This window comes from Halichoerus grypus, chromosome 8 (assembly GCF_964656455.1).
Source record: "Halichoerus grypus chromosome 8, mHalGry1.hap1.1, whole genome shotgun sequence".
NCBI lineage: Eukaryota > Metazoa > Chordata > Mammalia > Carnivora > Phocidae > Halichoerus > Halichoerus grypus.
The window spans coordinates 19,276,454-19,299,594 of record NC_135719.1 but is presented as its reverse complement, the minus strand read 5'-3'; the positions used below and the strand labels follow the sequence as shown (position 1 = coordinate 19,299,594).

General features: G+C 40.3%; 1 long non-coding RNA gene across 1 annotated transcript; it reads left to right on the top strand.

Moving 5' to 3' along the window:
* The first annotated feature begins 6,303 nt into the window (after window positions 1-6,303).
* On the top strand, window positions 6,304-20,360 carry LOC144382737 (uncharacterized). Its single transcript, XR_013450116.1, has 3 exons — window positions 6,304-6,432; window positions 7,521-7,607; window positions 20,125-20,360. It is a non-coding gene; the product is annotated as an uncharacterized LOC144382737 (long non-coding RNA).
* Window positions 20,361-23,141: the final 2,781 nt, after the last annotated feature.

The following is a 23,141-nucleotide window of genomic DNA, read 5'->3' as shown; positions in this document are numbered from 1 at the left end:
CATATAGCTTGGATGCCTGCCTTAGTTTTATGGAATTCCTGAACATATTTTACCCCTGAATGTGTGTGGTAAAGCATACTCAGTTCGATATCTAAGGCTGGGATTTTCAAATGAGAGTTACTGAAGCGAAATTCCATTTTGCAAATTCATCAAGTAGGGTCCAGTTTCACCAAAATCCATCAAGAATAAGGAGATAGGTCACAAACTCATTTGGAGGGTGGATGCAAAGGTCATTATAAAAGTTCAAAACTACAACCAAATTTGTCTGACATTGAGAGAATCAGCTGTGAAACTCTCTTTCCTTTATGATCTAAAATATATTTTGCATTTCACTGAATTGGTTTTTATCCTTCCCATTCTTCATTTTAAAATAAGCCTAATAGGAAGTTCAAACTACCAAGCCAACTTATTTTTTTAAAGAATAAGCCCTTAACAGAATGTATAAAATTTTCAACATAGAAAAAAAAAGAGCACATTTATACTGGAAATTAAGAAATTCATTTAGTATTAAGGTCAAATTTATTATTATTTTTAAAAAAGATTTTATTTATTTATTTCCACAGAGATAAGAGCACAAGCAGGGGGAGTGGCAGGCAGAGGGAGAAGCAGACTCCCCACTGAGCAAGGAGCCCAATGTGGAACTTGATCTCAGGACCCCAGGGTCATGACCTGAGCCAAAGGAAGACGCTCAACCGACTGAGCCACCCAGGCATCCCAGATTTCTTACTATTTTTTTCTCTATTTTGGGCCCAGAGTCTCTCAGGAAGATACAACAATAGTCATTATAAATATGAACCTAAAAAAATAGGAAAGCAGGTCATTGTTTACCAAGTCAGCTTGAAAATATTATTATGTGCTTAATAAAACCCCATGTATTTCCTGACTACTTTTCAATCCATTCATTAGTGATTCTGTATTTTCTTTTTAGGTCCTCATTACAGCCAGTAATTGGAGGCTCGATGAGTGAAAACTTATTCAAATTATATGTCCCAGCACTCACAAATATAGGCTGCAGACGTCAAGTCCAAAATTTGTTAATGTCCTCGACTAAGTGTTATTTCTTTCCATGTATCTATATTTTAATTTTCTGATTACTCGAGTAAATAATCACGGAAATATTGCTAGACGGGTCTGGCTTCATTTTCTGAATTGATCTCCTGCTGGTTGAGTGTGTGTTCCTTGCAGTGGTGTGCGCTAAGACTCAATCCTGAGGATCTCCTCTCTCAGCAATTGGGGTTGCCCGGAGTCATTGTGTTTGCTAATTCCCTTGTATATTTTCTACTGGAATCCTGCACCTGACTCTGTACTTTACTTGCTGGACCCTGCAGGTGCTCCTACTACTTCTGACATGCTATTGTGCTCATTTGTTTCCATGTTTTCCCCCTTCAACAAACTGTGAGCCCCTGGGGGGCAGGAGCCTCATCTCTTATTTATGTATAGCCATAGTGTTTACTTCAGGGCTTGACACATTGTTGGCCAGGGGGTAGGAATAGCCACCTGACTTCTAGCCACCTGCCTTATCCGGCCAGCACAGAGTTAATAAATGAATTCCTTTAGGTGGGCAGTTTGTGGGAGTCTCTATTTTTTTGTATGTGGCCAGTCACACATTTATTTCACCAGCCTGGCCCCTATAGGCATGCTAGTCTGTGGCCCTCATTGTAGCTACTCAAAATATGTTGTAGTTATGTGGGTGAATGTGTCAATGAATGCCCGTCTAATTGCACAGAAAATTATTATTCCAATATTCCAGTCCGAAAATTCTTTCAGTGTCATCTCAGACTTACAACAGTAAAGGTAGAAAAATATAACTTTGTTATACAATGTCCAAAAAAGCACTGCAGAGGTAGACCTCTCTGAGCATTCTAGTAGTCAAATTAGGAAAACCAGTTCACTTGTGCTCTCTACAGAATTCAGGGGATGCCAACAAACCAATCGTGTGGAAAAGCCTAGGTTTGCATACCCGTCATGACCGACAACTTCTACCTTGGATCATCTTAAAACAAGCCCCAGGATTTTAAGAACAATAACCCTGGCCAACATTCCAAGTGCAAATTCAACAACACATTTCTCAAGACTGATTCCAAGATGCTCCAAACTAGGGCCAATGGCAGCACGCAAGAGAACAATCCAACAAAGTGATTCCGTGTGGGGCCACGGCAGTGCTGTACCGTATGGAATGCTCTCTTGGGCTGGTTTAATCTGGGGGGAAAGCTTAAGCAACAAGCTCATTGGATGGAATTCACATCACCATACATCAAAATACCGATGATGACGAAGTATTCTTGAGAAAGGTTAAGCTTCACCTAAAAAAGTAAATTTGGGTCTGCTTTAATTAACTGATAAATGGGGGACTGAGGCTCTAAGTTTTCTCCTACCATTTCTCCAACAATTTTAACTTTTTAAAAGCAACTATTACCAGATGTTCATTTTGTCCATAAAAATTCTCACCCTTGAAAACTATAATATTTATGAAAATGTAACTTTGAGCAACCTACTACCTGGGAACATATACAGCCAATTAGCTTGTGTTAATACATGTGTGGGTATTTGAAATAATTTGTTACATAGGCTTATTATTAATAAGACAGTTAAATGTTGGTTTTGGTTTCCAAAGAAAGATTTTATAATAAGTCTTCCTTCTGAGCTATTAGAAAGTAGACTCCTTTTCTGTTGGGGCCACTCCCTTGTTCAAGAAACTGAAACCCCACCAACCACTGTCTTTTTTTTTTGTTTTTTTTTCTTTTCTTACCAACTGCAGGAAAACATGGAGTTAGTTAAGTGGCAGGGCTAGGAGTGAGTCACTAAGTGTGGTCTCTCCACACAAGCCACTATAAAAAGGGGATATATTTTCTGTAAACTATCATGACAATTATATGATAGGAAGAAACCGAACCGAGCAAATATAATAACAAAGATGATTCTCACGAACAGTAAAAGGAATGCCATTTTCTCAAGGCCATGCAGCAAAGTGCATATGCTTCCTTATGGCAAACACTAAACATCGGCCACTTGGATGGTGGATTAAATTTTACCTTAACCATGATGTGGATTTCACCTCCTGGAAGATCTAGATCTATATATTTATATCTCAATTGTTTTCCCACTTCAGTTTTGTTTTTTTTTTTTTTTGGCCCAGAAATTAAAAGAAGCACCAATGAAGGAAAATGTGAGGGATGCTCATTGTCAAGTTTTTATGTCACCGTTAGCAGATCTCACAAACTTTTCCTTGGGCATTCAAGGGGTTCGTACCCCCAAGATGAGCTTTGAGTCCTCCAAAAGAGCTGGACTGGACTGACCACGTGACCAGCTCTGGAGGGAGGGCACAAGGAGTCCTGTTGTGATTCCCTAGGAGCAGAGAAGAGTTGGAGCTTTTGATCCTTTGCATTTACAGACTGGGAAAACTCCTTTAACTCCATGGGCCGAGATCCCAGGTGACTGTAGCCACTGAACTTGTCCTATTTAAATTACTCTTGCTCGTTCAGACAGACACAGCGACATTGCTAACATACCTCCACCGCAGTGCTTCTGAAATACGCCATTGAACATGGAAAAGAACAGGTGAAATTATTACATCGCCCTGCAACCCAGCATATGCTGTCCAGCATCTAAGAGCGATTGTATCTGGTAGGACTCTAATCTGAATGTGGGCAGTGAGAAATCCCCACCTCGAAGATCATATTCACAACGGAGTTGTTTCTTCAGAGGCTACACATTTTGATGTTCATGTGGATTAAGAAGGCAAGACCGAGAAGAGTGGAGATTTTATTTTTTTTAGAAAAGTAACAATTATGACATCAAGGACAGTGCCTATAAAACTTGGTTCAAAACTTGTTTACGTCAAGAAATTCAGTGTTACAACAGTGTATTGAAAATTTATCAGCCACATATGTGAGTCCAGCTGCTGGCACAAAATGAAGTCGAGTTGGTTAAAGTGATGAGATTATTTCCTGGATGGAACATACTAGAAAGCAGGAGGCAATATATTTGGACAAGTAGAAAAAAAAAGAGAGAAGAAAAAACAACAAAAAAACCTTCAAGGAAGCTTGACAGAAGAGTATATTGTGGTGAGAGATGAGGAGGTATGACCTTCGATTTCTGTCTCTTTAGATGTTTCACTTTCTGCAGGATTTAATGATTGAAAAATGTTAGTCATTTTCAACCTGTGGTTGAGCTGCAGGAACCACAGAACAGGAACCCCACTGTGGCAGGAGTTGGAAGCAAAAAGCTTTTTTGTGTGGGTTCACTTACTATTTTAATTCTGTTGTATTATTAGTGGGCTTCCAAGGTATGGTTGCTACTTCTCCTATTTACTGCTCTTTCCCTCCTTCCTGTATCCTTTATGTCCCCCCTGCCCCCATTACCTTCCCTCCCTAAGGCAGGGGATCTTGCCAGCAGGGAGGCCACTGTGGGAAAAGCCAGATTTGCCATAGGCTCAGGTGACTCTGCTACTAACTTGGTTCATACTCTCAGGCCAATGATTTCATGGTTCTGGGGCTAATTTTCTTCATCTTAAACCAGGGATATTATGAACTGTTTCACAGGTTTGTGAAAATTAAATGGGATCCCATGTTGTAGGCCGAGTCCAGAGATCAGTGAGCGGTGAGCCGTTGTGTTCATTCACAGGGAGCTGCTACTCTAAGTATTCTTTGCATGAAGACGGCAGCTCTGCTTTGGCCATGTGTTCTAAATGTTTTTCCTCCTGGCCCCCAATATTTCTTACCATACTATTATTCTCATTAGCCAACGTTTAGTAAGTGCGGATCATGGGCCAGGACACTGCGGTTAAGTACTTCATGAAAAGCACTTAATTATTTCTCAGAATCTATACAATAGCTATTATTTGCACCCCAATTTATTAAAGACAAAGTGGAAATTCAGAGGCATTAAGTGAACTCTCAGGTTCATACCATCAGTTGCCAAGGCAGGACTCGGTGAGGTCTTTCTGACTCCGGAGCCTAGGCTCTTAACCACCAGTTACACCAGCTCTTAAATTCTCCAGCTCACAGGCCACCCACTCCCACAACCTATAGAATGCCAGTCTGTCCCACACCCAGTTTAGCTCCTCTAACTCTCTTGTATCTAATTTCTGCTGTTCCGTGGGGGTGGCCGGGTGTGTATTTCTGACCTCCCGGGAGGCAGGGATCATATCCCGCATATCCAGCGCCTTGCAGGGCAGACTCGGTACACGGGAGACATGGGCTCTTCAATCCAAGGGAAAAGAAACTGACCAGGCAGAGATCAAGAGTAAATAAAGTGCAAGAAGAGTACAGCAGGAAGAGGAGAGGAAGGAGGGAGAAAAAGAAGTCAAGGGAAAGGAAGCAAGGTCAAATATTTGCTGAGTGCCTTAGTGCCCATCATTGGACCTAAGGATCTCTAAGGGTCTCTGAGTAGGAGTACTCAACGCGCTGGGCACGGAAATCGGCCTAATCTTTCCAGACCAGGAACCAAGGCTCAGCAAACAAAGAGCTCAGCGCGTCTGGGTGGCGGACTTGCACCCACAATCGCGCATGCATGGCAGGGATTTAATGGGGTGCCTGGTTCTGGTACTTCCTTGCCAGGGTCAGGGTGGTAAAAACGCAGGCTGCTCTCTCCCCACTGATCCCTTAGGGAGCCACGGCACAAAGCGGGCACCCCTCTGAGTATCCGCGAAGACCTGTTACTCAGCAATTTTAAGTTTGCAAGGCACACCTCTCCTCCTTCCTCACTTTGAATTCAGCTCCCCTAGTCCCTGCCAGACTGCGGGGGCACATCTTCCTTTTCTTTCGAGCCAAGCCAGAGGAGTGCGTTATGAGGGATCTCTTCCTCTTCGCTCCGCGGGGGCCCAGGACCAGCCGCCCGCAGAACCAGCGGCCGCAGCGGCGCCGGTTCGGTGGGAGGTGGAACCAAGGGGACGCGCGGTCGCCTCCGCCCCCTGTAGGCGGGGCTGGCGAGCGGGGGCCGAGGAAGTCGGACGGCCCCGGAGGTGCCCCCGCCCCCGCCGCGTCCCGGCTGCTCCTGCGCGTGCGAGCTGCCGCGGCGGCGGGTCCCGGCAGGTGAGGGGCGCGCCCGGCCGGTCGGCAGCCCCCGCGACGCAGCCTCGGACAGGTGAGGGGGGCGCCGGGCTCAGCTGGCAGCGCGCGCGGAAGGGGCGCGGGGGTCGCCCCCTGCTCTCTTCCGGGGCCGGGCGTCTGCTTGCCACCGAGGTGAGGCGTTGGGGAGCCTGAGGTTCGGGATAGGAATTCAGTGGAGCTCCTTCCCGGGAGCTGCGGGTTGCGGAATCCAAAAGGTGTGCCAAGGTCGGGAGGCCGAAATCCGAGGCGGGTAGTCCTGGAGAGCGCACGGAGGGCGGGCGGCTTGCCCCAGGAATTCTTGGCTTTTTAAAGGGCACACCTTTGGTCCCCTCGGGGCGCAGTGGAGTTAGTCACCGCCACCGGCCGGACTCTTTCTGCAGAGGTGAGCCCCTCATTTGTGTGGGATTTGATGCGCTCCCTTCGTGGAGACCTGGAGGTTCAAAAACAGAAACAAAGGACGTTATTGACAAAAGGGTTATTCCATCAAGAATATATAATGATTATAAATATGTATGTATCTTTCTACAGAGCCTCAAAATATATAAAGGAATATTGAGTCTTCCAATTCATGAATATAAAATATCTCTCCATTTGATTAGATACTGATTTCTTTCATCAGAGCTTTGTAGTTTTCCACATGTAGATCCTGTTTAGATTCATATAAGTATTCCATTTTTTGATGCTACTTTCAATAATATTTTTTTTTAATTTTAAATTCCAGTTGTTCATTACTGGCATACAGGAAAGCAGTTGACTTTAGTATATTAGCCTTGTTACATGTGCCATACTTGCTTACTATTGCCAAGAGTTATTTTGTAGATTCCTTGGGATTTTCTACATGAACTATTAGGTCATCTATGAATAAAGATTGTATTTCTTCCTTTTCAATCTACACACCTTTTTTTTTTTTTTTTTTTTTTTTTGTCTTATTGCACTAGTTGAGACCACTACTACAATGTATAATAGGAATGGTGAGAAAAGACCATCCTTGCATTGATTCCAAACTCAGGGGGAAAGCATCCATTTTTTCACCATTTAATATAATGTTAGCTGCAGGGTTTTCATAGACAATCTTCATCAGGTTGATAAAGTTTCCCTCTACTTCTCGTTTGCTTAGAGTTATTATCAAAAATGGTTGTTGGATTTTGTCAAATACTCTTTCTACATCCGTTGACATGATCATATGATTTCTCTCCGTTAGGCTGTTGATATGATGGATTACATTGATTGTTTTTTTATTGTGAAATCAGCCTTTCATAACTGCAATAAACCCTACTTGTTTGTGGTGTATAAATATTTTTACCCATTGTTGGATTTGATTTGCTAATGATTAGTTTAGAATTTTGCATCTGTGCTCATGAGAGTTATCAGTCTGTATTTTGCCTTTCTTGTAACATCTATCTGGTTTTATTATTAAAGTTCTTCCTTTTTTTCTTTCTCCCTCTCTCCCTTCTTTGCATCCTTCCCTAGGGGCTCCTTCTCAGAGACGTCTGCATCTGGCTGCTAGTTCAACTGTACTGCACTGTTATACTGAAGGTCTGTCAGTGTGGTAGCAAGGTATGGGTGAGGGAAAGCATTTTATAATCTTATGGGTTATTTTCAGCCTTTTAGTGGACCTGTTTATCTGGGCTATGGATGTTCACAAGTGTTTCTTCAGAGGTATAATTCCCCCTTCCCCTTCCACATGGCTTTGGCGAAACAGAAAGGCAAGTGGGAGTTGAAATGGGAAAAATTATTTTCTCCATCTGAGATAAGGCAAGATGGATATAGTTTTTCTGCCCCTTGGAAGGCAGCGCTATGTTATAGAGCCCTCTTGGAGAATATGTCACAATAAATAATCTTTCCCTTCCCCTTCCAAAGTCACAAAAGGGACTTTGTGACTGTGAGAATCTGATGGAGTTCCTCGAGGTAAACTTGAGGGTTTCTCCAAGACTGAAGCAGCCAGGAGTTTTCCCTCTCACACCAGTCCACACTCAGCTTCCAGCAATTCATCAAAATTACCATGATGTGTTCCTACCAGTTTATGACTCCAGCAGGTCGGCTCCAGGTATGTATACCTCAGCTGTGACTCCCTGCATTGGCTTTTCTCCCCAGTTTTGGAATGGCAGCTTGTCCTTTGATCTCTGTTCTCTGAGGAGCCCAAGAAAAGTCATTGATTTTGGGTTTGTTCAGTTTTTTCTGTTGTAAAGATGAGAGTGACATCTTCTAATCTCTTTACATGTCAGAACTGAAACCAGAATTTATGTTTTTATTTTCATTCAGTTCAAAAGACTTTCTAAAATCCTTTAATTTTTCTTTGTTCTGTGGTTTATAAAGAAGTGTGCCATTTCATTTCCACATATTTGGGGTTCTTTCAGTTTTTTTTCCTGTAAGCTAATTAAATTCTATTGTGATCAAAAAACATACTTTGCACATCTTGAACCATTTCAAATATATTGAGACTTATTTTATGGCACAGAGTATGGTATATCTTGGTAGATGCTGCATATGCAGTTGCAAACAATGTGAATTCGGCTGTTTTTTGGTTGCAATATTTTATAAATTAGGTCAATTAGATCAGAATGGTTGATAATATTATTCAAGTCTTCTGTAGCCTTACTGATTTTCTGCCTACTTGTCCAGTCAATTAGAGAGAGACTAATTATGGAATTGTCTGTTTCTCCTTGCAGTTCTATCAGTTTTTGCTTTATGTATTTTAAAGCTTCATTAGTAAGTGCATAAGTATTTTGGGTTGTTATACCTTCTTGATGAATTGGCTTCCTTATTATTACAAAAAAACTTTTATTTCTGGTAATATTTTTGCTTTGAAATTTAGTTTGTCTTATATTAATATAACCACTTCAGCATTATCTTTAAAAAAAAAAGATTTTATTTATTTGAGAGACAGCGAGAGAGGGAGCACAAGCAGGGGGGAGGGGCAGAGGGAGAGGGAGAAGCAGACTCCCTGCTGAGCAGGGAACCTGACACAGGGCTCAATCCCAGGACATTGGGATCATGACCTGAACTGAAGGCAGACACCTAACTGACTGAGCCACCCAGGTGCCCCAACAGCATTATCTTGATTAAGCTTAGCATGAAATGTCTTTTTCCAACATTTTAACCTATTTGTGTCTTTATACTACTATACGTACTTTAAAGTAAGTTTCTGATAAGAAGCATATTTGGGTCTTGCTTTATTTATCCAATCTGACAATTTCTGATCTGTAATTGAGGTATTTACACATTTCACCTGCAATATAATTATTAATATGGTGGGCAGAAATCTACCACCTTGCTATTTGTTTTTTAATTGTCTTGGCTATGATTCATTTCCTTTTTCCTCTTTTTCTGCTTTCTTTTGGATTAAATGAATATTTTTTATGATTCCATTTTCTCTCCTTTTTTGTCTTTATTAGCTATAACCCTTTGTTTTGTTATTTTAGTGGTTGCTTTATGATTTAGAGTATATCTATAGTATTTTTAATAAGTTTATTTTTTAAAATAATCTCTACCCCCAACATGGGGCTCACACTTATGACCCAGAGATCAAGAGTTGCATGCTCTACAGATGAGCCACCCAAGGACCCCTATCATACACATTTTTATTTAATCACAGTCTCATGTCAAGTGACGTTATATGCATTCATGTGTAGTATAAGAAACTAACAACAATATACTTCCATTTCCCCACTCTTAGCCTTTTTGGTTTGTTTATATGCATTGTAAATCTACATATGTTATCAACTTCCCTACTACATTGTTTAAGCAGTCTACTACCTTATAGAAAATGAAATATTTTTAAAATCCTATGTATTTACACTTATATCTTAGTCAATTTAGGCTGATAGAACCAACTACCATAGACTGGGTGACTTACAAACAATCGAAATGTATTTCTCAGTCTGGAGGCTGGAAGTCTGAGATGAGGGTGCCAGCATGGTTGGGTTTTGGTAAGAACATTCTTCTGGGTTGCAGATAGCTGAATTCTCCTTTCTCTTCACATGGCAGAAAAAGAGCAAGCTATTTCCTGGCCTATTCTTATAAGGGCACTAATCCCATTGATAAGGGTTTCATCCTCATGACTTAATCACCACCCAAAGGTCCCACCTCCAAATATCATCACATTGGGATTTGATATCAATAAATGAATTTTAGGGGGTACATATTCAATCCATATCATTCAGACAACATTTCTGATTTTTTATTTTTATAGATTGATATTTCTTTGATATTTTTTCCCCTCTGCCTGAAGAATGTCCTTTAACATTCCCTATAGTGCAGGTATTCTTGTGGGGAAATTTTTCAGATTTTGTATTTCTGGAAAAATCTTTTTTTACATTTGATGCCTCCATTATATTTCTACTGGATAGTGCTGTGTTCGATATATGTCCCATATCTTTTTTTTCCCCTTGTTTTTCGCCTTTTTTTTTCTTTTGGTCTGTCAATCTTGATATTTTTTACTGATCTGTTTTTCCATCTATTAATCGTCTTTTCTGCTTTGTCTAATCTTCTATTAAACCAGTAAGTTAAATTTTACTGTCAGATATAACATTTTTGTCAGTTTTAGAAATTTACTTTAGATTCCTATTCTCTGATGAAATTTTCCATCTTTTCTTCATTTTAAAGAGCATTTTAATCATAAGTTATTTAAAATCAATTATCTGGGCGTGCCTGGGTGGCTCAGTCAGTTAAGTGTCTGACCCTTGATCGGCTCAGGTCATGATCTCAAGGTTGTGAGATCCAGCCCCACGTTGGGCTCTGTGTTCAGCATGGAGTCTGCTTAAGATTTCCATCCTCTCCCTCTGCCCCTCCCCCTCTGCTCACATACTCTCGACATCTCTAAAAAAAAAAAAAAATCAATGATCTGGAACTCTTTGGTTGTGTTTCTATGTTCTTTATAAAAAATATGATTTTGTATGTCTTTTGGTCATTTAGTCCTGTTTTAATTGTCCTAGTAATTTTTAATGGATACATGACACTGTAGATGACACAATACAGAGGCTCTTGATGATGTCATTTTCCTCCACAGCAAGAGAGAGATTTTCTTCCAGGGACCATATAGGGACAGTGGATCACCATAATCTAGTTGCTGTTTAATTTTAGAGTTTTGGGGTTGGTGTATTTCAGTTTTGAGATTATTCCTAAGCCATGGTTAATCTTCTAGAGTGTGGTCTTTCTTCCAAGTCTGTGCTTTTATTCCTAGTTCATGGTCCTTTGGGAATCTCAACTGAAAGTCTAGGCTATATTCTAAAGCTCCTCCAACTTGTTAGGAATTGAAATCCAACCATAGTCTCCCCAGCAACAAGCAGCTGCTAAAATTTCTGCTGTACTATTTGGCTTCCCAGATGTTGTAGTTGGCAGGACTTTTGGACTCTTACCCTGACACATTTAGCATAGGAATTAACCAAGGATTTCGATGGGAATTAGAGATTTGGGGGACTTCTCTGTATTTCCCTATTCTCTGGGATTTTGTCCCTCAAATCCCAACCAATGTGGCAGTGTGGCACTCTGCCAACTGTATCTTTGCTCCAATAAGTGAACCACTTTCTGCTTGGCCTCTATTTCCTGTACAGAAAATAGGGAAATGTCTTCATGGGAAAAGCCAGGATAAATGTGGAACCTTCTGTGTGCTTCTCTCTTCTAAAGGATCACAGTCATCCAAGTCTCATCTCTGTTAGGTATTCTTCAATGAGTTCCAAGAGTCATCTCATACGTAGTTGTCAGTGGGAGGTTTAGTTTTATTCAGTCTAATCCACCTGTCCCAGAACCAGAACTCTGCAATGCTCATTATGTTTTACCTGGTAATTTGAAGTGTCTTATATTGGAAACTGTTTCTCTGAAATTCTAGTTTGCCATATTGCCTCCAAAAGACTTACATCTGTAATAAACCATGGTACCTTAAGAGATCCATTTATAAAAATTAATGTGCAATCCATCTTTTCCTCTTAAATTTCTAAACTATATTTAACCTCCACTGCCAGGTACTTGATCTATTTAGTTGAATTCGAGTCACACATGTTTTCATTTAATAGCCTATAATTTTTAGGAAATCAGAACAAGGACAAAAGAGTGTCATGTGGCACAGTGAAACCTGAGATTAGAGTCAAACTGGACTGATGATGTGGCCATTTGCACTTTTTTAGCTAAAATTTCCTCATTTGTGGGGTGCTTGTTTGGCTTAGTTGGTAGAACGTGTGACTCTTGATCTCAGGGTTCTGAGTTCAAGTCCCACATTGAGGATAGAGCTTACTGAAAAAAATAAAATAAGGGGCACCTGGGTGGCCTCAGTCCATTAAGCATCCGACTCTTGGTTTCAGCCCAGGCACGATCTCATGGTCCTGAGATCGAGCCCCATATTGGGCTCTGTGCTCAGCATGGAATGTGCTTGTCTTTCTCCCTCTGCTCCTCCCCCCACTCATGCTCTCTCTCTCTTTCTCTGTCCATCTCTCTTAAATAAATAAACAAATAAAGAAAGAAATAAAATCTTTTAAAAATAATAACAAATAAAATTTCCTCATTTGTAAAACTTTTCTTTACCTTTCCTTAATTATAGTTTCCTCATTTGTAAAATGAAAATAACACTTAATCTCTTTATGTGTTCTTGTCATGGACAGGCACTAAGATGTTTACAATAGCGTTGTCCATGGGGGCACAAATGTTTAAAACAGAGTAAAGGCAAATTTTTCATTTAAAAATTGTAAAACCCTTTCAGTAGGGTTCTGGCTGAATAAATTATGGTGTATCCACACCATGAACTAGTGTGCAGTCATTAAAAAGAGTAGCGAGGCCACTTGACTTCAGAGACTTATTCTGAGATATTAAATGAGAAAAGAAAGATGCAGACACGTGAATATAATTTTTAACTATGTAATTGTGTGTACACATATCTACACATATCTATATTCCATTGAAAAAACCACTGAAATGCATATATTATGTTAACATGGGCTTCTGGATAAGGGAAGGTGGGAAGGGGAATAGGGTTGATACAGAAGAAAGAGAAAAAGACAAGAAAAGGAAAAATGGGCAAATAAAATTTATTTCAAGAAATGCATGTATGCCATAATCACTTTTATATATTTTTTTAAAATTTTATTTCTGTTTGTTTATAGGAATAAGTTAATTTTTAAGTGCTGACTTTTCAACTTTAAAGTGTAAATTTAGTATCATGAATGTAAGTTCTTTAATAAAACACTTAAGTCATGAAAGGCAGTTAGAGTTGAAGGGGTAGATCCTTAGCTTGAAGATCTTCCAAGTGCAAATTATCACATTTACTAACAAAACAATCTTGATTCCTGTGCCAAGATCTCCTGCTAGGCCTAGTAGACATCCTAGCTTGACAGAATCTGGCTTTTATTTCTGGTATTTGTAATACTCATTTTAATGCTAAGGTCCTCCATATGCATTTTCATAATACAAAGGCTGATAATTCATGCCATGTATCTCTTTATGAAATAAGTTGAATGAATAATTGAAATTTATTCCTTGGTTCCAAGTAAAAGGTTAGCAAAAAAAAATAAACTATCCAAGAGTGAATGTTCAGTGTGTGCACGTAAGTATAAATTTAGTTGAATCACTAAATTGCACTTCCATGAAATTGTACTAACATGCCCTTACTTGCCTAGCTCTTCCTAGTTCTTTTCCCACCCTCACAATGTTTTGCAAGTTTCAAATCGTCGTTCAGATGAATAATATTCACAAAAGAACATATCTGCCACTGAACTTTTGGAATTTCTAGATTGCCTAGTCAGTCGGAGGTTTTGTGTAAAAGACCAGGTGTGAGCGGGGAATGATGTTCATGCCCGAGAGGTCAGGCTATCAGCCCTACCCTGCCAGCCTTGAGGGAAGATATCACATAACTTACACACCTAACCCATACTACATTTATTTGTGCTATTTATAAATGTCAGTAGGGACCTAAGTCCATGCTGGAATTTGCTAAATGGCATTTGACCTCTTGATCCAAAGTGAATGGCTAAAGATTTGGTATTATGTGCCCAAAGGCTAAAGATGTATGACGGAATAATATGTGAGCTATTAAGGGAACTGATTAATCACAATTGTTAATAATTACCAAACACTTATTATGCATGAGTTGCTCTTGGTGAAAAGCCTTGTGTATAAGAATGGACTTAATCCTCAAAGCCCTCCTAGGAAGTAGGAAGCATTATCCTTCTTATTTTACAGGTGGGGAAACCGAGGCACTGGAAAATTAGGTAAATTCCCACTGATAAAATGCAGAACTAAGATTGAACAGAGTTATTTGAGATCCACATGACATCCTCTCAACCACTATCTTATATCTGTTTAAACCCAGAGTGCCCAGAATGTGTGCTCTTCTCTTCTGTGCAGAAATTAGGCCCCTGTGTTCTTGTGCAGTGACCAGCACATGGAGAGTCTCGGCTTCTGTGGTAACAGGTCAAGAATTCAAGGATGAGACACAGATTTGAAGGTCCACGTTATGGTAGAACTGGGTTGTCATTACCTGGCTTTCATTCCTTCTTTATGTAAAGAGAGTTTGGGGTTGGGGGTGGGCACGTGGTGAAGGGGGACAAAGGATAGGATGGAAGAGGGATGTAGGGAGAGTAAGCTGTACACCGAAATTTGCTCTCAGCGCCTGGCAGCTCAGGGGCAAGAGAGAAATAAAGAAGATCCTCTGGGAACTTACATGTGTTAACAGTGAGACAGACAGACACACTGCGTCCCAGATGGAGTAGGAAAACAGAAGTCTCTGAGACACTAGGAGGACCCCTGGGAATGTGGACAGCAACTGAAGTGGCAGGTGGGGCATAACATACAGGCAGTAACATGGATCCTAGAAGGCCCACCCTCAACACCTGATAGATGTCATTCAGATCTCTTGGCTCAGAATGTATTCCAAGAATATCTTCCCATGAAACTTCCAGAGTGGCAGCAAGGAGCTAGCCTGCTTGTGGGACATGCTGGCAACAAGAACAAAGTGTTTCTCTTTTCCCTGCCCTGCCACTGTGACTCCAATCAAGAGTCAGCAGGAGAACAGAGGAAAAGCTTCCGATGAAATTTTGAGCCCGACTGTGATGATTTGATAATCCTGAATTAACCCCAAATTGCTACCTGTAATAGAGAATATTTGGAAGGTGACCAAAGAAGCTGTCTAACTCACCACAGCGACTCCAAGTAACCCTATTCACAGTATCCCTCCTACAGCGTTAATATCTCCAGCCTCTCCCCCACTTTCCTACAATAAGGCTCCTTAAGTAGAGGTCCTATGTTCTTTTAACTCTTTGAAACAAATTGGTGAACTCAGATAATTTCAGCTATATTTACTTCCGAATTAGGAAAGAATTCAGTAAGGTCCCTTTCCAGCGCTACATTCTTGGAGTCTGAGAGATTTTTTAAAAGCGCATGCATGCGTGTTTGTATGTGTATGTGGGAGTTGGGGGGGGGTAATCATAAAATCTATTGCTTTGACAACTTTCCACTGACTATATGAATTATATGAAATATTTTTCAGCCTCAAAGCTAGGAAAAAAATATTATCTAGAAACCGATAAACTTTCTCCTAATAGTCAATAGTTTACATATAATATTTGACATTAAATAATCAGAGGTCCTCAATCAACAAAAATGGGGGGGAATGTTCTAGAACTGCTGGACACTATCTCTCTTAGAGAATGTCTGTAACATATAATTACATTCTACAAGGTGTTGATAGTGGTTTGATTTGGATAGTTGATGGCTTAGGAAGGAGTCTACCAAACAGTGCCACAGACTATAAACCACAGCTCCTAAAAACATCAGTTGTACTAAGGAGAACTACTAAACTGTTTTGCTCAATGATCCATCCCGTTTTATGCCAACTCGTTGATCTTTGTAATCAAATACCATTCAGGTTAGTCTGGCCTCAGCTGGAAGCTTAGGAGTAAATTAATATGTCATGGACTGAGTTCTTAACAGTGATGGACTTACTAATACAGACTTCAAGCTAATATCTATTTTCTAAACAGTTTAGAGAGTGATGATGAAATATATTAGCAGCTTCCCCCAAAAGGAGGTGTTCTGATAATTCTGGAAACAATGTTAAGAACAACATGGAAGGGGATGAAGATGAAACTATTGGGGATTGGTGGGAAAAATATATACCCCCTATCAATTTAAAGGTTGATGCTTATAGGATGCAGAAGGGTCTGTTATAGATACTGTGTAGGGAGATTTTTAAAAATAAAAAGTAGGCCAGAAACATGTATGCAAATGAAAAGCACTATATCTAGGAAACTGTGCGGGGAGTGGGGAGAAGGTCCTTATGGACATAGTCCGTTTCAAACCTTTTCCACTATGGACATTGGGTTCAAGAAGGTCAAGCATATAATAGTTCGTCTCTTTCTATTTCCCTTAAAACAAACAGTCAAGCAGGATCTCAAATCATCTACAGTGTCATCTGTGTGGTTTATTGGTGTTATTGGAACAACATAAACTGGAACATTGCACGTAGGAGGGATATATTATCAACAACATATCCATAACACCTAGGACTGCCTAAAACCATGAATGCATATTTCCCATTGTCTTAATTTCCTCTTGTCTTGAAACTTCCTTGTTAGAAGTTCACTGAGACTGAGTCCATGCTTTTTCTGAGGCAAGCGGTTATTAAAATGTGCAAAGTAAAAAGGTAAGCACTAATCACTCCAACTAAGAACAAGATGGGGAGCATCCTGAGAACAATTAGAAATGAGTTTGAAAAAGGAAAATATATCATGGTAGATGCCTTTTCCCCCCAGATAACACCTATTTATTTAATTATTTATTTTTAAATATTTTATTTATTTATTTGTCAAAGAGAGAGAGAGCACCAGTAGGGAGAGTGGCAGGCAGAGGAAGAAGTAGGGAGAGGGAGAAGCAGACTCTCCACTGAACAAGGAGCCTGATAGGGGACTAGATCCCAGGGTCCTGGGATCACCACCGAGCTGGTGGCTTAACTGATTGAGCCACCCAGGTGCTCCAAATTACACCTCTTGATTCAATCCAGTGCTTGGTAGAATGACGGACAATTTTGAACAACTGCACTGAAGCCTCTGTCTTTAAAAAAAAAACCCTGTGTCATGTAGCTTGTCTTTAATGTGGAACAGGGCAAAATCGCTTCCTAGTCTAATTCTCCAATTATAATTTAGTGTAAAGCCCCAAATTTGACAAAGATCACCATTTTGCAGTATCATAGGTTTTGTTAACAGATGAGAAAAATGTCTGTCTCTGGAAAGGGAGGAGTGGTATATTCTCATTTCGTAACATATATTTCCTCATAGAATTTAAGGACTATACTCAGCTTATGTATTAAATTCAGTTGGTAAAAATTCATTGATAGTCCATTACTATTGGTGAACTGCAGTGTAGGGACTTCAGGAAATCCTCCCAAACCCCTGCTTGCTGGATACTTCTCTCCCCTCCCTCGTTTCAACTTCCATCAAAAGTGATTCATTATAAGCAGACATATTTCTCTTCCAGCTAATCCCAAATGGTTGGAATAAAGAGCTTGACACCAATTTTAAGCTTTTCTTTTTTTCCTCCCCTAATCATTTATTGTGGAAGAAAAATAGCCCTACAAAAATGGGTTTTTTACTGCATCCTCAATAAATCCTACATGCATTTCTCTTATTCTCTGTCCACTGCAAACATGCCTCTATCAAGATTAATACTAAATTCAGCCCAAGGCTGAGCACTAGATTTGAGCAATGACAAATTCCTCACATTTCCCCACAGATCTTTTACTTTTTCTGCTAAGTTGTGAATTTCAGGCTTGCCCTCAAAATAGACGCAGTGGAAAAGCATTCCTATCACTGACTGTAAGTCATTATTTTTGAACCCTGACACATTGATACATCTCAGCTTTTTGTGTTATTTGATCTTTCATCCAGCTAATTTTTGAACTTTCTAAAAATTTAGATCATTCATAGTTGAAGTCCAATCTTGTGTCTTGAGAGGAGAATAGAGAAGGATATAAGTAAGTTTATATAAGTAAGTTTTAGGTCAGTTGTCCCCAGATTCTGCATTTTTATCAGTAAAATATATTTTTTAAAAATTAGAAGATGAAAATGGGACGCAAACTCGAACGTGTCAAGTACAGACGTGCACTCACATAAAAAAAAAAAAAAAAAAAAATCTCTACCAGCTACTGTTTCTTCAATTTCAGGATAAAAATCTCAGGATGAAAAAGTTTTTTAAAATGAATCGTTTGCTTTATGTGAATTTTCTTATTTTGTTGGAGATTTATCATGTATGTACCACTGTCTGCAGCTTTGCTTTTGGGTCAATGGCATCAGGCAAAAAAAAGAAAAAAAGAAAATAGAAACTTCTGTCCACACAGTTCTAAAACGGGGATTAGCTGACCTGGCCTGTGATCCCAGCAATTTTTTTGATAAATAAATAACAATTCTATGGGATTGTCATTTGGGTCAGGAGAATCATTTTCTTTCAGAAGCTCATGAGTTCATTTATATTGAAAGATCATCATAGAGATCAAATGAGACTGTGAAGCATGTCACTGATTAAAGGGACAGACTTACTAATAAGTATATACCGCTTGACTACGAGCCAGAAATTGGAGATGAAAACGGTTTTCAACTAAATTCTGATCATTGCCATCCAGGGTGCATAGAATTATTCTGGACGTTTTAATTTATACATATTTTACTAAGTTAATCATGAACCCAAAACACTGAATCACAGAGAAGCCCATTATAAGAAACATTCTGCCTCATTCCAGGTACAAAAATCACATTCACCTTTTGGGATTCACACTTTGCTTTTGAAAAGATAATTTTCCTCATTCTTGGCATCCTCACTATGACCTTGATTTTTTTTAAGATTTTATTTATTTGAAAGGGAGAGCATGAGCAGGGGTGAGGAGCAGAGGGAGAGGGAGAGGGAGAAGCAGACTCCTCACTTAGTAGAGAGCCCTGATGCGGGGCTCAATCCCAGGACCCTGAGATCACGACCTGAGCTGAAAGCAGATGCTTAACCGACTTAGCCACCCAGGCACCCCTATGACCTTGATTTAGAAGGCTATTTTTAGGTGACGAAGATTTCTTGGAGAATCTCTGTACTATTCTGTACTTGGACTATTTGAGTGAGGCCAAAGGCTGCCCTAAGAAAGTAACCATAACGTGTTGATCACATTTTATTCAAATTAAATGAATTCTGTAAACAGGTGCTAAACATGAGTCAGTGTGGGGGACACCTTCCCTTGTTTTTCATTCTATCTGTTCTGTTTGGAGAGAACAGCTTCCCTTGTTCTATGCCCTTTTATTTGAGAAATTGTCTCAAATTCTTCTCCACTCAGGGATTTGAGTTTTCTTTTTGGGTTGCATTACCTGTGTCTCCGTCATGCCTCACCATAAAGCCATGTGTGGTCCACTGAGTGGTCAGGCTAGCCCTGGGACACTCTCCCTGGTTGTGCTAGTCTAGAAAGACTACAACCCCTCAGGTGCATAACGGCATCTACGAAGTCAGAATTTAATCTCTGAGTTTTTTAGAACTAATTTTAATTAATTAGTTAGAATGCATGGGCCTCGTTGGACCTGCTAAACAGTGACCAGATATTGTACATGGTAATTTATGTTGGGGATGGGGAGGGATACCTCGAGTGACTCCAGATACTGAAAGGTTATGCAAGTGCATTAAGTGGTGGAAATGCCATGTAATACCATTGGAGGATGGGGGGGTCAGTGCATATGCATGCCCGTTCCATTTCTAAATGGAATGTTTTAAATATTCCAACTGCTAATTTTTGATCCTGGTTAATTGTGATCTACCCCCCATACACACAGAGAGTCCCTAAGTCCCCCCTTTTCCCATTGCACTTAACATTTTGTAATACACTATATGGTGTCTCTATTTTAGCTGTTTCTTTCTTGAGTCTCCCCTCACCCCTTAGCCTTATAATTAAACTACATGAAGGAAGGGATTTTTGCTTGTTTTATTCACTTCTGAATCCCCATCGCCTATGTAAGTGCGAGACATGCAGCATGCATTCAAATATTTACGAATGGAGAGCTTAATTCTCTCCCCCATCACTATACAGATAATCAGCTTTTAATGTGAGATTTTATGTTTGTGTTCTCAGCTTGCAGGGCACTTAGGATCTCATTGGAAAATGTTCAGGTGAGGATCAAGACAGATATGGCCCATATCTGGAAGAGGATTTCCATCTAGCAATGCTGTGATGCAAACAATCATTGTGTTCTTCCCAACTGAGATCTGTTCTCTTCACTGCATGTCAGGCAGACCATATGAACACCAATTACAGTTTGCAATAGAAAGGAACACTTTTGTCATTCCTGAGCTCAGGCAACTTCAGTATTCCATGTAAGTATACTATATTGCTGGATAACATATTTTAAATTAAGATATTTGGCATTCTAGATGTAACCCACGACGACCATATTGGCCAATTCCTCAAAATGCTTGAGACTCACAAGGGTGTCCTATTGACAAAAGACGGAAAACAGATGGAAAAACAGACTTGCAGAAACGGTAAAGTATTTCTCACCAACAGACTCGGTAAGCAGCCTTTGCTGGCTCAGGCACCAGCATCTAGAATATAATGATAAGTCGGCTCCACACACAGCAGGTCCCACAAACTATGGGTCTTTGGATTCACCTGTACACATACATGTTAATTTGGCCAAAAAAATGTTGGCCTCATTACACTCACGTCAACATGTCAAAAATCTACTGAATTCAAGTCAAAATCTGGGTTACTGGCAGCTCTTGGACAATTAGGAGGCCTGGCAATATTGGGCAGGCATTCCCACAATTCCATTAGTGATAAATCTTGTGCAATTCATCCTGGCCGCGCCACTACTGAACCTTTTTTTTTTTTTTCCATTTTGTTCTCGCAACGATATCGCCTGCTGCCTGGTCTATATTTTTAGAGTGTGATGTTGACTCTATTCTTAATTTCTGCTGAAGTTCCAATTACATGCTTATTAAATTACTTCGGCAGAGCGCGTGACTCTTGATCTCAGGGTTGTGAGTTCGAGCCCCACGCTGGGTGTAGAGATCACTTCAAAATAAAATCTTAAAAAAAAAAAATGAACACATATTTAAGGGGCGCCTGGGTGGCTCAGACGGTTAAGCATCTGCCTTCGGCTCAGGTCATGATCCCAGGGTCCTGGGATCGAGCCCCCCGCGTGGGGCGCCCTGCTCAGTGGGGAGCCTACTTCTCCTTCTCCCTCTGCCCCGCCCCCCTGTTTGTGCGCCTGCTCTCTCTCTCGCAAATAAATAAATCTTTTTTTAAAAAAAAGAGTAAATCAGGATGTGGTAAGGACAGAATGGTTGAACAAACTATTAATTTACAGCAGCAGCATCCAGGCACCAATTCTATGGACCGGACAGTAGGGTCCCAGAGCCATGTACCTCCTTCACTGAGAAGTTGCCACGATACCTCTGTGGGAAGGAGGGTATCTCAGCTTGGAATCTGTCGCTCTCCTTCTTTCACTGTTTTGCTCTGATGATTCCTAACTTGGGCCCCACATATTCCACGTCCCATGCTGCCGTCTTTGGAGTGCTCCTGCACTTAATCGGGACCGTTGACACTAACCTGTGGCAGAAAGAGAGGGGTCTCTACAAATGCAACAGAAGTTGTATATATTGGTACAGAGATCGCTGCACTCCATTTCCACAGCTCTCGCTGTCTGCGCTGAACTGCCCCTCCTGCAGGAGCTTCTGTCTTCTAGAGTAAAACTTGCAGGATGTGTGATGCAGGTACTTGTCACTCTGGAAAAGCATCTTTTTGCTTTGTGTTCTCCTGGATCTCTTTCTGTGCCACTCTGTGCTGCACCAAGTCATGGAAAAAGCAGTTTCCGGGCTGATGGCAACCCCCCCCCCCCAAAATACAAAAATCAAAAGATTTTGATAATTTTTATCTCACAAGTAAATTTTTGTCTCCTTCATCCAGATCCCAGAAGATTTTTTTTGTTTTGCTTTTTGGTTTTTGTTTTTGTTTCAGATCCCATAAGATTTGGCTGTTCACCCGTATCGGTCTGCTGTGTGTAGGCTGCGCTTAGTGATCCTAAAGAACATAGTGCCATGAGCCCGTTTTTCTATGATCCACGTGGATGTATGAACACGGGCATCCCCAATGCGGTGGTGTGACCCACACATGCCTCGTCCTTCAGAGACCTTCTGAACTCACAAGGGAAATAGATGATTGCTGGATGGGATTGAACCAGCATGAGCAAAAGGAGAAACAAGCAGTTTATTTTATTTTTTTTTTAAAGATTTTATTTATTTGACAGAGAGACAGCGAGGGAGGGAACACAAGGAGGGGGAGAGGGAGAGGGAGAAGCAGGCTTCCCGCCGAGCAGGGAGCCCGATGCGGGGCTCGATCCCAGGACCCTGGGATCATGACCTGAGCCGAAGGCAGACGCTTAACGACTGAGCCACTCAGGCGCCCCTGGTTGTTTTGTCTTCTTAAAGGACATTTTTACCACCATAAAATTACCTTATTTATCTCTTCTAATATTCTTGGAAATTTACTTTGTGGGATACTGATATACCCACTCTGCTTGGTTTTTCTTTTTTTTTTTTGTTTTGTTTTGTGTTTTAGTGTTAACATAGCATATTTTTTCATCCTTATTTTTAATCTATTTGCATTGTTATAGAGATCATTTCTGCTAGGCAACACAAATGTGGGTCTTGCTTTTTTATCCAATCTGACATTTTGCTTCTTAATTGGAATGTTTGGGCTCTTTACTTGTAATGTAATCATTGATATCATTAGGTTTAACTCTGTTTTCTTGTTGTTTGTTCCATATTTGTCCCGTTTGTTTTTTGTTCCCTTTCTCTGTTGTTCTATCTTGTTTGGAATTAATTAAATGTAATTTTGGGATTCCATTTTATCTCCTTTTTGGCTCATTAGCTGAACCACTTGTTTGGTTATTTTAGTCATTGCTTTAGGGTTTGCCCTACATTTATCACAATCTCCCTTCAAGGGACATGATACCACCATGTATGCTATAAAGCCTGTAATGGTATGAAACGCTTGCATTTCTCCCCTCCTGATTTTTGTGCAACTGTCTACATTTTCCTTAATAATTAGATTGAGCAAAGGTAAAGTTAAGAAGAAAGAAAGAAAGA